General features: G+C 42.4%; 1 protein-coding gene across 7 annotated transcripts in view; it reads left to right on the top strand.

Annotated features, from left to right (window-relative positions):
- pard3ab (par-3 family cell polarity regulator alpha, b) overlaps positions 1 to 17,334 on the top strand; it is a 245,861-nt gene that overhangs the window by 211,164 nt on the left and 17,363 nt on the right. The gene's annotated exons all lie outside the window — the stretch shown is intronic.

Here is a 17,334-nt window from a genome sequence, read left to right as displayed (position 1 = left end):
CACGTAATTGCTATGTACTACTGTTTAAAATCACACAGAACCAATGTAAACATGTAAAACACATGCTAAAGCCTCAGCCATGAATATTTCAGCCACATGAGGTTGAAGCTAAGTAAATATACAATACAGCACATACTATTTATATGCTAAAAATCACAAGTACAGGGTAAATATACAGTAAATATACAGTACATATAAAACATGCATGCTAGCCTGTAACATCAGTTTAAAATCACATTGAGGTTCTGTCCTGTCTTGTGGACCGGTGGCCTACAAATGTCCCTGTTCATACAAAGTGAGGGAGGCAGTCTAACAAGAGGAGCTGATGGACAGAGGGAAACCGAGAATACATTAAATTTCAAGTCCAATTTGTGGAACAGATATGAAAACGCAGGAGACTAAATGAAGGCTAAAGTGTTCTAATATGCACAATCAATTCAACATCCAGAGCCTCCTCAGTACAATGTCAAATATATTGCGAGTTGATTGAAGGGCTTTGTTCCACGATGAGATGGCGGCCATTAGACCCCATTACAGACCAGCTCTTTCAATATGATTAACAGCACAACAGACAGGGAAGAAGGGAGATCATGATCTTGAGACGGGCGGATCCCTCAGGGCTCCTGACTTGTGTCTCGCCCGGACACTTGAAATACAGCTCCGCCACAGTGAGGTCAGCGCGCCCAGCACAAGCGCGCACACACATCGGTCTATCACTTCAAACGGCTTGGACACACAACTAATAGCAAAAGGGCCTTTTAAAGTGGCACACTTAAACCCAGCATGCACCCCCCCCATACCCATAATGCCTTATTTATGGCCCCCTGGCTCGCCATAAACCCAGCCTGTGTCAGCAGCTGGCTGCAGGACCTCCAGGGATTAATTCACTTCGTGCCAGAACGTAGCCTGCACCCTCGCCGGAACTCTCCCTCATTTAATTCCTCGACGCCTGGGGACTCGGTCCCTCCACAGCACCATGACACAGACCGCATATTCATAAAGTTCAGAAAAAAACGTTTTAGTGGAAATTAAAAGCTCCCTCAATGAGGACGTGGCTATCGTCTGTATCTCTGCCTCCCACCTCCCAATACACCGTCCCTTCATCTCTTCCCCAACATCCTCCGTCCACTCTGATCTCTTTGGAGGCTTCTCAGAAGGCCCTCGTCCGACCCCTTCCACTTCCCTTTGTGCTTCCATTCAGTCTTATCTCTCCTCTCCTCCTTTACTGTCTGCCCTAATCTATAAATATTTCCCTCCTATCCCTCAGCCTTCCTTTCATCCATCCCTTGACTTGTCACTATCTCCCATAACCTCTCTCCGGCTCCAACTTAAATGAAAAATGATCAGAATTATATATTCAGAATCAGAGAGACGCCATATCTCTCCGGCTCTTTCCCGCTCGCTATTTTTCATTTCAGAAAAGGTGATGTCCACCGTCTGAATGATTCAACACCAACTTCATGGCTCAGTTCACACTTTTGAAGTGCATCATGGATGATTCAGTCAAAAGAGAAATGGGAAGTCAGAAATCAGAAAAATATTCTTATTTAGATGCTCAACAACTCCAACAGTCGACGGTTGTCGTATGTTTAGATATTGTATAAATTGTGCAATTAAATACATAGTTGGCTATTAAATAAAAACCTGACTACCTGAATACAATTTTGGAAGTAAAAATGTATGCAAACCACAATAAAATTCTAATTTGTTGGTGTCTATGTACCACATTGAGAGAAAGCATAGATTGCTAGATAGAATTTCATGATTTATTGGGTGGTGGCAATTGATCTTTTTAAGGACGACGCAGGACAATTTCAAGCCATGTTTGCGATGACAGAAAATATATTTCTGACTTGATTTCAGGACTTCTCTGGCCGTGTTTGTGGTGTCAAAACCAGGTAGTTTAAGTCAAATCAAGATCTTTTCCCTGCCCTAACCAAGGGGTTTTTCTGCCTGAACCTGACCCGACCAAAATGCACAGTATTGTCAGAACATAAAATTGAAAACTGAGGCTAAAGAAACATAAAGTTACAACATTAGGAAATGTGTAGTGCCAACATATCCATGGTTTGCGTTTCCAGTATTTAGTCTGCCGATTTGGTTGCCAATACAGATGTTTCCGTCATGGCATTAGAGATCTCAGAACAGTTTAAGGACATTGAAAATAATCAGGATCATGTTGTTATAACCTCCATGGTCGCCAGATCTTAACCCACTGGATATCAAGAGTTGGAGGATGGATCTTCATCACCAACATCAACTTACTAAATTGTCAAATCCTCTATCTTCCAGAACAATGAGGTCCATCCCTCCAGTGAAGTTCTTGAGTTGTGAAGAGTTTATTCCAGTGAGCATTGGAATTTGTACCAAAAATGTCCTGACACACATCTTCCTGGAATCCGACCCCACCCATTTTCTGCCTTATCGCAACTCATACAGTTGTCCCGAAAATCAAAGATGCATGATGTAAAATGTACTCTACTGGGTCTAATGATTGTTTTTATTTGCCAAAAACATACCCTTCAGATATTTCAAGCTGTCGCGTCTTCAGAATAAACGCATGTATAGTGTGTGTATAGAACAAAGCCATTTCTTCTGTTTGTTTTCTATCTATGTCACACCTCTTATCAGTATTCCTGACGTCCCCCCACAAACTCACCTCCTTTGTTCCCCCATCCCTTTGCCACCACCATCATCATCCTTCCTTCACACTTGGCCCATGTCTCCCCCCTCCTCATCCTTCCTTCCTTGACTGTCTTGCCTTCAGTCCTTTATCTGCCACCCTCAACCTTCATCTCTTCCCCTCCATCCCTTTGTCACCGCAGCTTTCAAAGAGAGTTCCCATCTAGGGATCTTGACAGCGTTCTCCAGACAGCTACCAGCCCCCCAGAGGGATTTGAACCGTGAAGAACCGCGTGTCGGGTATCTGCCAAAAACTGTGTGACACCCCTTTGAGTTTTTCCATGGGTGCTCTTTGATGGGCTGCACTTGTATGTTTTTTTATATGGGTGCATGTGTGTCTCTCTGTTGCATCAGATAGCGCAGGGGATTGTTGGGGTCTTCAAAGAGGAATTTCTCAGACATTGGCGAAAATTAAAATGAATAAGAATGTCATCAGTAGTTTACTTTTGGTTTTTCCAACATACAGGGACACAATTTCTTTTTGGAAAACCACTCTTAGATTAATGCAGACATGGTGGAACAATAAAGAATGAAATGCCTCATGTGGACTTGCAGTGCACTTCCTGTTGCTCTTTTATTTACTGCTCCGTGAAAACCGGAAGCTTTGGTCTTTCTCTGTTCTGATTTCAGTTTGTGGTTTGTTGAGCATGAAAAACAGATCAATGACAATGTGGGCTACTTGTTATTGGTTGAACTTTTATGTACATCAGTTGATACGATGTAAATCAATGGTTCTCGAAGTTTGTTACGTCAAAGACACCTTAACTGACAAAAACTACAACATGGACCTTAATTTGGTCCACAATTTTGCTTTTAGATAATTTGTTACAGAAAGTGTGTGAAAGCCATGACCAAATACGACGTAGTCATGCATCCTGTCATTGTGCTACTTTGGGAATTGAAGTGAAAATTAATTATTCCCACTTTTGCTAGGGCTCCCTAAAGGATCCCTGGGGGTAACTACTGATGTACATATCATCAAAAAATTAGAAAAATGGCTGTTCCAAAAATCACACCTTCAAATTGCTCGTTTTTTCTAACAGTCCAAAACCATAAAATATTCATATTATATAGAACAAAGAAAATCAAAGAAGCTTAACATTTAATACATTATTTACTTAACTAACCAATAAATTGTTTAAGCAGTATGAATAAAAACAAAATGCAATGACAGCTTTTTGCACAGCTATGCATGGAAGAAATAAATAAGGAGAGACACGACGTCCATGTGCACAAATACACACACACATATACACACATCCTTAGTGTAGTCACCCTGTCAACCCTTCCAACAGACTGCCTGTGTTCTCTGTTTGAGTCCAGGCACACACACACACACACACACACACACACACACACCCAAGCAGACTGTCCACACAGTCTCGGTGCAGTCATTCCTCCGTCAGGGGATGGCTGCAGCCACTGCTACCTAGTTAGGAGATGTTTTGACAGGAGTCGGGGAGCTTTGTCTGGCAGGAAGCAGACAGTAACCAGGGTGGGGAGGATGGGGGATCCTCCAGTCAGCCACTCAGGGGGGGGATTTACTGCATCACCTGTCCACATGAGAATTCACTGTGGCCTTTTATTGCTTCATCTTACAGGCTGGATTTACCAGGCAGTCTATTTATTTTATTTTAGCTCATCTCTTAAATCAGATGCTTTTATTGTGTCCTCTGACTTTCATCTGTTAGAGTGAAGAATTATTTTATTAATTAATATTAAGATTATTTATTATTCAGTTCACTGTCGTATATGTCGAAGAAAAGCATCAAATCTTCGCATTTGAGAGGCAGAACCACTGAATGATGATGACTAAAAATGATTAAAGGATTACCAAAATAGTGGCAGAGTTTAATTTAATGGAGCTCCAGTATCATTCCTGAAGGCAACATATAATTGTGTCTGGTTTTGCAAAGAAGTGAGCTTCTACCTGGAATTCAGTAGATAATCATTTCTGTGTTCTTGACAGCAGATAATGGCAGATACCGCATGTCTCTTAAATCTCATCTTGCTACAGAATGTCACCTTTGTTTTCCAAATGGGTGAAACATGGCGGAGTTATTTTGTGGTCTGATGCGGAATCAGAATGACTACACTTAAAGTTTTGCAGCGATTACCGGCTCCAGGAAGAACTCAGACGCACAAGTTCTCCAGTATTTGAACAAAAAAAAGAAAGAAAAAGAGCATGACACCACCCGGCAGCATTTAACAAAATATATCACTGCTGCCAACTCCAACTACCCCTCTACCCAACCCAGATGGTGACAAATTGTAAGCTATCCCACGTCTTCTGTTCACTTCGACAAAACTAATTTCCCCCTGACTCACCGAATCCCACAGAGTTCCCACCTGTGAACATTCCCAGTGGTCAGCACAATGGGGAGTGTAGGCTGCGTCGAGTTGAAAGCCAGGAAGAGGCGAAGGGGGGAGATTGAGTCGAGGAAGGTGGAGGGGGGGGCAAGAAAGAGGAAGCGCCTGTACCCTGCTGCTGCTTTGGGTGTTTCACGGTGGGCCTCCTTTGAAACGTTTGTCAGGAGGAGAAGCAGGATAGTCTTTATGGGTGTCTGCAGTGCCTGGTGGCGCTCTCAGCTGCAGCTGGTTCTGTGGGATCTGCTGGTGGAAGACAAGGAGGAGGGTACCCAGGATTTCCTTTAAGATGACTGCAGGACTCTGGAGATTTTCAGCGAACAGATGGGAAGTTTAACAACTGTAACATCTGTTTCGCCAGGAGAGGTTAACTAGGAGTTAATGTTTGGAGTGAGAGAGTGATTTTACAGATTTAATGAGGAGCTGAGCTGCTGGGAACGCATAAATAATCTTTGTGGTGGAGCCAAACCACAACGTGTAGAGTTGAGTAACCACAATTATCTTTTCTAGTAAAGTGAAAATGACCAAATAAAAAAAGCTCGAAATAAAATGCAGCTTAAGACATTCGAGCCATAATAGCCTACAGATGTTAAGTAAGCCGATTAACTGGTCTGGTGACCTTCAAGCTCAAATAACAAAGGTACAAGGAGAGAATCAAAATCAGCGGCGCTCAGGTACTTTGTCTTCAAAGTTTGCAGGTTACCCACACTTTGGCTCTGTGTGTCCAGGGGCTCATTTTGGATCCAATCACTGCGCTTTGACCTACACATACAGCTCGTCCATCAGGGAAATACATACGACCGCATGTGTGTGTGTGTGAGGGGCCGTAATGATGCTAGAGGACCATTCAGAAACACTCATGCGAACTGTTGTTATTGTTGATTACATCGTGGTTAATTGTGCATTGGTTTCTAACTAAAATCACAAGTAAATGAAAGTAGCAGTAATCATTAGGCTTTCATCAATGCAAAATGTCTAAGGCTGCATTCAGAGATACATTTGCACAGGTAGTGTTTTGGTGTCTGATGAGCCTTCAGATGCGTTTATTTGTTAGTCAAACATAAACCTCCTAGATCGTATTTTGAATGTCTCACCAGCGCCTCAAGCAACATGCGCCCACCATTTTTCATTTTTTATGCTTTTAATGCGGGGCTGTTTTTGGTCTTTATGCCCAGCAACAGCAAAAGTCCATCGCATTTCTCTGACATTTATTGCAGTGTGATAAAAGCTCAAGGTCTCAACCTTCAAAGAAATGGCACTCCTGAGCCTTTAAAAATGATATATCAAAAGATGAATCCAAGGTATCTGTGTGTTGCCATCTTATTTTTAGAGAGGTGACTGCAGAGCTTCGAGTGCTTGCAAAACAGAAATCTGATTTGGTGCCTTTTATTTTTGTGCAAAAATCAGAAAAATTTGTTTTCGGTGGTCTGGAAAACATGTCCTCTCCTCCAAAAAGCTACTGTATATTGAATATTTCATGAAGTCGGTGCGTGGAGTCCCAGTTTTTAATGAATGCTTGCTGAACCAGTGCTGCACTTCAGCTCCAGTCCCAAGAGGAATTTGTTTGGGAAAAAAAAAACAAATGTTTTTCTCTGTTTTCAGCTTTTGCGCAGGAGATGATTTGGTTACCGAAAGGCTTTAGAGATAAGAGCAGACATGACTCACGGTGTATTCATTTGACATTTTTACATCTTAGTCAGAACTATAACAAACAAATATTTAACAAGTTTACAGTATGAGTGCCATTAAGAAATATAATTATGTGAATATCTCCTCTTTAAAGTCGTATCAGCGGTGGTAAAAAGTAGTGATATGGATGGTCTAAGTGCCCATTAGAATGGGCTCGTGTTATGATCATAGCTTTGCCAAATTCCAGCCTCTGTCTGAGCAGTCTCCCTGGCATCTAGGACACACATTACCATGGCAATCATACATCAGATACTCACTCTTTCTCTCTCAAAATTGCCTGCTGTCACAAGAAGCCTCTAGTCTCATTTTCCTCCCATGCAGCCCCGAAACAGGGAAAAGGCCCCCCTGCCTCCTGATGATAATGGATCCTAATTTGACTTAGATTATGATTTATCAGATGCTGCTGATGCTTCCATCGGCCGGCATTATACAGCTCTCGGAAAATGGGAACCATTACAAGTGAGACGTCCATTCGTCACCCCCCAGTCGCCATGACAGAGAGAAAGAGAGAGTGCCATACGAGCTTGGACCGCGATGCCTGGCCCAGAAATTAGACTGCTCCAATTCGATTTCCTTTCTCTCTCTCTCAATGTCATTTTCCCTCCCCTCCCCTTCGTTTCTCCCTGCCCTCCTTCCCCATCAGTCCAGGCCACACCAAAATGATCCGCCAGTGATGGAGATATGCATCCATCAGACCCTCACCTTTTCTCACCAAAACTGGGAATTGGAATTCTAATTTAGCCTCGCTCTACTTATTTTCTTCAGCGACAATCGACTCAGCCGCAGCCCAAATGACTGTTATCTCACTATTCCTTTCTCTGTCCCGTCCCTCATTTCCTTTCACTGCCTTTAAAGGGTGATCCATTCTGCTGTCATAGAGGGGATGAATCCTTTCTGCGGTTGCTGTGAATAATGTCACACTCAGACCGTCCGCTTCCTAATGTACAGATCATTGTGGCAGCTAGCTAATGTAGGCTGCATTGTGTGATTCAGTCTTCGATACATGGAAAGATAAATCCGTTTTTTGAGCCTTTCTGATTCCAATTGCGACATTGTTTAGCTTCAAAGTCATTATAAGTCATTACAGTTATTGCTGCACTGTATTCTCCCTGTCTGATTGACCCTCTCATATTTAAAGCCCTCGTCATAGTGAAGTCTGTTTAGGTAAAAGAGCAACAGGAAGTGCACTGCAAGCCCACATGAGGCATTTCATTCCTTATTGTTCCACTATGTCTGCATTAATCTAAGAGTGGTTTAGAAAAAAGAAAAAAAATTGTGTCCCTGTATGTTGGAAAAACCAAAAGTAAACTACTGAAGACATTCTTATTCATTTTAATTTTTGACAATTTGTCTTGGGTCTCTTTTTGAAAATTAGTTTTTGGAGAGCCAGTTTCCTGGTTTATCTGGAGGGTGTCACACTCAGAAGCTTCGCTTAAGAGCCTCCAGTTCCGCTCACCAATATCGACACACCTTTGATAGTACATGGTTACTGTCCATGCGCCATTTCTGCACCCGCCAAAGGCACATTTTGATTTTATTAATCCCCTAATGTAAGACTGACTTCAAGAAAAGATAGGTTACCTTGCGAGGTAGCTGATCCATTGTTCTAAACATGATCATGTATCGGCATCCTTTATGGACCTTCTGGCAGCTAGAGATGGCAGCTCCGGATGTGGTTTAGGTTTGACAACAGCAAGGTCGGTGTAGCTGCTGTGGCAGTATATTTAATTGAAGGAAGTTTTCTCCATTGAAAATATGATTTCGCTCTTTTCTCCTGAGGTTTCGGTTAGAGTTTGATTTACCAACTGGCTCCGCTGGCGGCTTCTGTTGATCTGATTGGTTTAAACTAACCAGCAATAGACAGATGGTTCGTCCAATCACCCGCCAAGTATTTTTTTTAATGTCCCTACAATTTCCCAAACAGTTTCTGGAAGCTCCTTTCCAGATAGTGTGTGACAAACCATCTGGTGCATCAAGTTGCCCATCAGACCTACATGGGCCAACAGTCATCTACTTGACATGCCTAGTTAAAGGGCCTACTTCAGTTAAAGAAAATAACGTGTTGGTCACACCTCTGCAACTCCTCCATTGTGCTTCAGTCATTTAGTCATTGAGCAAATCCTGACGTTAAACAGCCCACTCGGGTCTCCTGCCTCCTCAGAACCGCTGCTGAACCTAGAATATTTTTCGACTCTGTTCTTCCCTCGACTGTTTAAAACAAAGAGAGAATCTCAAAGTGAAACTCTCAGATGCTCTGCCAGCATGAAAGACGAGAGCCAAAGAACTTGTGCAAATGTGCTTTCTGATTCAGACTGAACTTTATTCATGAGTATGAAGAAGTCGGGCCTTGTTATCAATGTTTAGTTTAGCTGAGACCTCATAAAAATGTAAAAAAAAAAGAAAGTTGGACTCTTTAATGCCTCCCTAATCCACCGCTGATAAGACGGCGCACTCACCCTGCTGGTTTGAAAATCCTCTCCTCTTCGCCTCACACTTTCATCTCACACTTTCACGTCCTCAAACTCTGCCAGTAATTTGCACAACCTGTAGGAAAACACTTCTTGTGGGCACAGGCAGGTTGAAACTAGTTTTCGCTTCTCTACAGAGTTGTTAAAGCACCACTACAAGTTAATGGGCTACAAGAGCCTACTTTACGGCCATGTTGACACAGAAAGGAATAATTAGTAGGGTGCGATGCTGGCTGTGGTAAAGCCATTAACTCAGAAGACCCTTTATCCAAACCGTGTTGCCTGGTTACAGTTTCCCCAGGTGACTGAATGTGCTGAATCATGGTGATCGGCTATGAATCATAAAGACTAGTGGGCTGCGAGCTTTAGTTATGATTGGTGGGATCATAACGGCATTGTGAAGCTCAGATAGATTACAGTAAGTGGCTTATCTGACAGCACAGATCTGTCCATTGACTGATTGAATGGTGCGGCGTGATAGATGCCGTCTGCCGTTAACCATCAAGTCGGTGTCGGTGTCGGTGTGTGAAGGGATGAGAGCAGTGAAGCAAGGTGAGATAGAGACACAGCAAGTTTGTGTGTGTGTGTGTGTGTGTTGTATGTAATGTATATCTGTGTGTGAGGTGAATAGAAAGAGGGTTGAGGACGGACAATTGCAAGCTCAGTGTTTGTGAGCAAGTTTGATTTTAAAACCTAAAAGACGGAAGAACGAAAGTCTTAAAATTACAAACACGTTTGAATAGACCTTTGTTTTACGCTTTCCTTCCCAAAGCTGTTTGGTTTTTACCTGTTTGTGTTTATTATGCTTCCCAACACAGAAGAGATCATCATCTGTCAGTGATGGATGAGTTTAGACACTGTTACATCAAAGCACTACAGCTGTGATTGCATGTTAGATTGGGAGCCTGTGTTAACATGGATAAGATCTGATATCCATTTACCTATTTAGCATTTCAGTGCAGGGAAGGAGGAAGGAAATGCAATTTAGTGGGTTAGACGGGGAAACAGCTTTCGGTTTATAACATGAAAGTATATTTTAGATATTTCAACAAAGAGAGGGAACTGGCATGGACTTATTTTACTTTTCTACTTGATGTTTCTCTACAGATTTGACTTGATTGTTAAAAAGAGGAATAATTGTGCTAAAATTAAAAACAGCTTCACATTCCAAAAGAAAAGAAAATAGCTTGTCTTTGTTTTCAACATGAACCACCCCAGTGGAAAATGTTTTGTTACCTTGACAAAACTAAATCTGCTTGGTTAAGGTCAGTAACGGAATTTGACGAATAATATTTATTAGGTACTTTTCAATTATCTGCAACTTCATACTGCCATGCCGTTACATTTCAGGTGCAGATATTGTACTTTCAACCCACTACATTTATTTAATAACTTGAGTCCATATTTTGCAGATTACATTCTGCATCTGAGCCAAAGCCGAGCGTTAATGTCTCTATATCTCCCCTCAAGCAAATCTTTTAAATATTTAACACAACCCTGGTTAAGGTCGGGAAACATTGATGTCACAGTAGATCGTGCCGATGGTGATTTCTTTATAGGAAAATTGAATGCAAATTGCATTGGACACCCAACCATCCAACCTGACCTCTTGCCCATGGTGGTTTGCGATGTCATTCTGCATCAACATCTATATTTTGGATATTTGAACAGACGTCCAATGCAGTTGTTTTACTGGCGACCATCTCAACATGGATTAACTATGTTACTGTGATGAAGACAGTAATGGAGTTGATACAACTGATGTAGCCCAACCTGACAAAGACATAATTTACTCACAATAATGGGTTTCCATGTTGTTTGTGTAACAGAGAGGCGTGGCAGACTGTAACAGTACATCTGATCTTGCATATTTATTCTCCTGAAGATATCATTGAGATCAGACGATCGAACACAATCTCTCTTCATTTTAATCCTGACATGAAGTCCAATCTCAGAATGCATTATATATATATATATATATATATTGAACGCATCTGTGTAGAAATGGTATCGAAGCTCCTGCTAAACCACATGTGAAATTCCCCCGCAGATATTACAGTGACATATTCAAATGTGGCTCAACCGCACGATCCAATGGGGATTTGAGTAATGAAACTTAAATGGCCCACATAGGCCAGCGTGCTCCCCGCCTTCGTTAAAAGTAGGGCAGGATTACAGATATCAGGAACGCAGTCCAATTTATTTGCTTGTAACCAAGCAGGCCGGCATCGATACGCTGATGTGTGCAAGCATGAAATTGGCCCATGAATTAAAAGGAGGCATCTTGCTGTGTGCCACACCATTATTGCCTCCAGTGGCGCCATCGCTTGAAATCCAAGACCGGTTACCCGTCTTGCTTTAAATGTGTGTGTGTGCATGCATTAATATCAGTCAAATATTATATTACCATCTCTGACATTTCTGACCAGAAGTGCTCCTGGAAAAATAGAGATGCCCTATAAAACTGAAAACCAATTAAATTCAATCCGTTCCGTCGATGGATTCCAATGTTTACTGTCTGCTTTGCACAAGTGTTGACACCCCGTGGGATTGCTAAGGCTCAGAATGAATGCTACTGTAAGTTGCAGGAAGCGGGATTTGTGTGATGGTTCGCTCGCTGCACGAAGTTAATCATGTTTAGAAGAATGGCTTGCTGTTAGATTGAGGGAAAACAAGTGAATTGTTTCTTTCCAAAAACCCTGCAATGAAAATGCATAGTTTATTAGGCAGCGTGTTGGATGATTTGGGGTTTAAAAATGATGGAGAAGGAAGCATAAGTCTTACAGGATTGTGTCTTTCTGTAAAACTACCTCGACAGTCGTGAAAGAAGGCAGCATGTCAAGTTTTATGTCCACTGGTGAGCAAGCAGAAACAAATGGAGTGAGTCATCACACATGGTGACTAATGTCAGTTTATAATTTGTATTCCAATCAACCTGCATTTCTCTGCAGAGCTGCGGTTGTTATTAAAGCTGCCCGGTGACTCTTCCTCCTACTGCAGCATTTCACCAACTCAACTGAAGTGCCATATTTCTCTCCTGATGAACGCGCGCACACACACACACACACACACACACACAGAAATACACACTCCGCCACTAAGCTTGGCATGGCATGTCGGCGCCGTGCCAGTGCTGTGCCCTCTGAGAAGAGAGCGGTTTTGATCCAAGCCCGGATGAAACCGCGAAACGTGCCGATTGCGTCTGACTCAGCCTGGGTTACAGAACGTGTTAGCTCGATTCATTAGCCTCTTAACTTCCCTGTCAACACGAGCTCTTACATGGATTGGGAAATTCTGCTTGGCTGTTTATCTTACTTTGCATACTAACTGATGTGTCTGTGCAGTTTGTCAACACGCCGTCACCACTTTATTCTTACTTAGTCAATTGACGCAATGAGGCAAATGCCAGGGGTTTGATAATGAGCTGCTAAGTGTGGAGATATTGTATCGATTGGCATCTAATTGCTGTTTCTGCGGATCAATTTGGCTCTACCAGTGTTTCAGGGTTAAGCCCATGTAATCCAGGGTAAAAGCAAGATCGGGTTAATAAGAGCCTAAATGGCCTTAGACACAACAGCCACAGTGGCCTCTTGGCCCTTCTAATCTCTTCCCTGCGTCAACGGACACCAGTAGTGAAGCATCTGAGCTAATCCTTTTTTAACCTTTATATATCTGAGGAAGATCAATTGACCATGCTTGATCTCTGTCAGCTATTCTCCAGTAAATAATATGTATTACACAGTTTATTTGAAATTAAGTAGCAGCAACAAAATGAGCATCATCTACTTTCTTTGTTTTTTGTAATTATTGTATTTTTGTGTGCGTCTCGTCTGGCCTGGCTCACATATCGGCTTTATTAGACGCCAATTAAACGGTTGCAGTGGTGAAACAAAAAGAGTGTTGACTTATTATATGAAACATTCTGCGAGCAATAAACTTTGTCTCCTCTCTGAAGCTCGACAAATAAAATATGCCATAAAAACCAGCTCCCTTCCTGATACCCAACCAAAGTCTTTTAATAATCGTCCAACAAGAGGAAGTTGAAAGAGACGGAAGAGATTTTATGAAGAAAGTATAGCCAGTAAATCATCATATAATACACATTCAGTCTTCTTAAGTCTAATGGAAATAACTAAACAAACTGTGCCTTTCCTTTTCTGGGAGAGAAATAAACCTGCTGCTGTGACAAACGGTTGTATACTTTAAAGTGAAAGTGATATTATTCGAGACAGTTCAGCTTGTACCACTCATCAAGAGACCATCAATCTTCACACATACAGAATAATTGCACTTGATGTCATGAATATAACCGCTGGAATCTGTTTTGAAATATCCTGAAAATGTCAGTTAATCCGTAAAATAAACCTTTCACTTCACTAGTCCGAGGGTGCTCGTGCAAAATATCCCAAGTGAAGATCTTTCCTGTCTGCATCTGTACCGAGTAGCAACAGCGTCTCTGCCAGAGTGTTTGAGGAAGCAGGCTGATCTTTGCAGCTTTCCTGCAGTGGATACCAGGGTCTCTGCCATACAGCAGCTCACAGATGGAGCGTTAGCCGCTAGCACCGGTTAGCGAGGGCATCAGTCTCCCTCCTAGTTGTCTGTGAGCCTTCGATCAATAGACCTGGATTATCATCTTCGGCATCTCGGTTCATTTTTCACAGCAGAAGAAAGGCTCCACCAGCTGGTCTCTCTTTGTCAGAGGATGTAGGGGACTGCTTCGCCCACATCTGATAAGATTACAGAAACTAACCACCTCAGCTGCCGTGATCGAGGGGCAACACGTATTCACGACATGCACTGTTTTCTTACGACGTGTATCGCTACATCAGTAAATGTTTATTTAACAGGCTGGCAGGCTAGTCAGTACAACAGTCACATTCGAGATGGGAATCCCATGACTACCCTTGCTTAATTAAATGTTTAATTAAGATGGCGGCTTTTAATTAAAAAGTTGATTATTATGAATTGAGGATTATTGGCAAATGAAGTAGATAGGACATCACAGGGAATGCATTCCACGTATTATTAAAAGTCAGGTGTGTTTTTATTTGAATTGGCAACCGTCAATTAGCATGAGGTCAAAAAAAAGCGCTTTTAATTTAAAGATGAAAAAAGACTAATAAGATTTAAACACCGACTTGCCGGTGTTTGTTAACGGCCCTTCACACACATGCAAACTTGGGGTGACGCTTTCATCCGTGGCTTTGAAGTGTGAACTCACAATGCTGCTCTTGTATCGTCAAGGTCACCCCACTTGTAACCACTCGCGACGAGGGCCCTCGTCACAACACAGACACAAGATCTACTTGAATCTCTCCACCGTGCAGACCTCGGCACTTCTCTGCACAGCACATGCTCAGATGGTCTTTGCGGGCCAGCTGGTGGATTGTGGGGTCGAATACAGCCGTTTCTTTTTTCTTTTTTTTTTACTGGCCAAAACCACGCCGACACCCTCAGCTTTGCATTCATTTCAAGGGCATCCGCTAAAAGTCACCAAGTCCTCTAAATGATTGCACGGTTCTTAAATTTATGTTCAGTTGGTGGTAGGTCTGAATGCTCCTATAGGCATGGGAAGAGCTGCCTGTGTGAATGAGGCCATTCATTTCTAATCCACAGGATTAGGACTCCGTCCATCAGCTGCCTCTGTCACTTACTGTGCATCGCCCTGTAAAGGCCTTCCCTCGATCTATTGGCATGCTTTGATTGGGATCCGTGGAAGCAGCATCAATGTCATGGGGGATTTTAAAGTGACAGCACACATCTGATAAATCCTATTAGTTTGGTGTTAGGTCCAATTTGGACCACTTCCTCTTCAATGCCAAATGAAGCAAGGACTTCTTTTGGCTGTCTTTTATCGCTTTGATCTCGCTCTCAAAGCTTTGTTTTCTTTAAATCTGTGTGTTTCACTTTGTGTCTTTGGAACTTATTTTGATGATATTGAAGTCTGGTCACGATAGAGACCACAAATCCTTCAGAATCAACATCCTTTCGTGTTTACTACAGTCCTAAGAATCTTGAATTCATACTTCTGGGCATCAATCCTATCAGAAAGATTAACATTTTACTCACCACATTCTTTGCTGTGATCTCAAACACCACCAAAAAGAAGTTCAGTCGGGCTGTGACACCTGACCTTGGCAACATATCAGTAACAGGCTTTGTACACTGCCGGTTTGGTTTAAACACTTAAACTTGGTTAGGTTAAGGAAGACATTGTGATTTGGGTAAAAAAAACTTCATCACATATGTAACTTTGGTAATATTATGTACCTGTACTATATTAAATGACTCATCGTTGACTTTTGGTGTCACACTGGACATGAACAACCGGCTCCAGGATCTTGTTTAACCCAACCTCCCCGGATTTTGTTGCCTGTGATACTTCTTCGCCTGACTTTATCCGTTGTGCCACCATAATAGTTGATACAACCACTACAGGTTGCCACCTAACAACAGACATCAATATATGTCGTAATAAGTTGCTTTCCCTATAGGACGGTCTGGATTATCCAGATTTACTTGAAAGTGAAAAGGCAAAGATTAGTGAATTCTATCATATTCTCAAGGCCTTTTTTGTCCACCTCCTCTGTTTCAGCATCCTACATTAGAACCTAGTGCAGCAGTCCAATTCTATAGTTAAAGTCTGCTCTCAGTGCAGACATAACATCTTCTCAAGGCTCCCCTCCTTCCCAGACTTAATACCGAGACAGACAGCTTTTCAGGAGGCACACCCGACCATGAAAGGCAGGGTGCATCTCGGCGTAAACAGTTTTGCTGGCAGCCCAGTCAGCAAGCCGCAGTCCTCTTATTGAGTCCCTGAGACACTCCACTCAACAAAGCCACACAGTGACCTTTCAGACCCATACAGCAGTGCCAGATATTGAGTGAGCCTGTCCAGAGGATGAAGCTCATCTCAGACTAAATCTCAGCCCGCTGTTCTTCCCTGTCTCTGGGGTTTTTTTGGCAGTGCACTTGTATTAGAGTGTTGCTCTTTCTTTGATTGATTTACAGTGTTTTGTCGGACTCGCGGATTGGAGATCTTTGATCCTTTTATTTGAGTTTCTCTTCCATCCGGTCTCTCGGGCAGGATTCTAGTATATACGGGTCTATAGGTTGCCTTAATGATGATGTACTTTTATTACAGAGTTGAGTGACTATCTCAGGAGAAGGGCACATCTTTCATCTGACAAACACAGCTCTTGTGTTACTACTGAAGTACTGTGCTTCTTCATCGTGGCGACTGATTGGACTCGAGGCAAACTCAGAAATAGATTCTCATCGCTCCGATTCTTTTCTTTCGAGTGGCACACACATCTGTTTACAGGTTACTCGCTGTCAGATATGAGCCTTTTCTTTTAAAGTGAGCTTTAAGGCCTCGACCCGCAGCTCGAGGGGTCACACATGTACCGCCTAGCAGGTCAGCTGTGTTCTGAAGAGGGCAAGCGGCTGTGTTACATATCATGGAGATTAGCAGGATCGCATATGACAAGTTCCTGGTCTTTAACAAGGCTGACTGGCTCTGGCTTTTCCATTGAATGCGCCTGGAGCTAACAGCTGGGTCAGTTGGGGCTGCTGCTGTGCTTCAGGTTATAGCGTTATGATCTGACTATCTGTTTGTTTTGTGGTGAATGAAATGAATTTAGGCAATTGTTGCGCTTATATGCCAACATGAAGTCGTACTTTGACCTCACGAAGATAAACTGACATTGTAGTCTGTTTTAAACTGTCCAGCTGCTGCTATAAACTAGGTCATAAGGATGTTTCATTTATCCTTTTTCAGATTTCTGTTGTTTTTTTATTATCTGTATGTTGTGTCTGCGTTACCATCGCATCCCTCAACAAGATACTTTTCATGCTGACCTTAAAGTTTTCTCTGTAAGCAGCAAAAGGTTTTATAACACCAAACTTACAGGAGCTTTAGGACCGGAAAGAGTTGCAGGTTTGACCTTTTTGAGTTTTAGAGATAAGACGTTCCCCAGGAATTTCCTGGCTCAGTTAGAAAGTTGAAAAGTCAAGCTAGGAGTCAACGTTCCCCCGCTGGTCCTTCATTCACCGACCCTGACACTTGTACTCACACACACACTCTGCATGAGAGGGAAAAATGTGTTAATTACTTTCCTCTGTAGGA

Source organism: Sparus aurata, chromosome 21 (genome assembly GCF_900880675.1).
Source record: "Sparus aurata chromosome 21, fSpaAur1.1, whole genome shotgun sequence".
NCBI lineage: Eukaryota > Metazoa > Chordata > Actinopteri > Spariformes > Sparidae > Sparus > Sparus aurata.
This window is presented reverse-complemented; position numbering and strand designations above follow the sequence as displayed.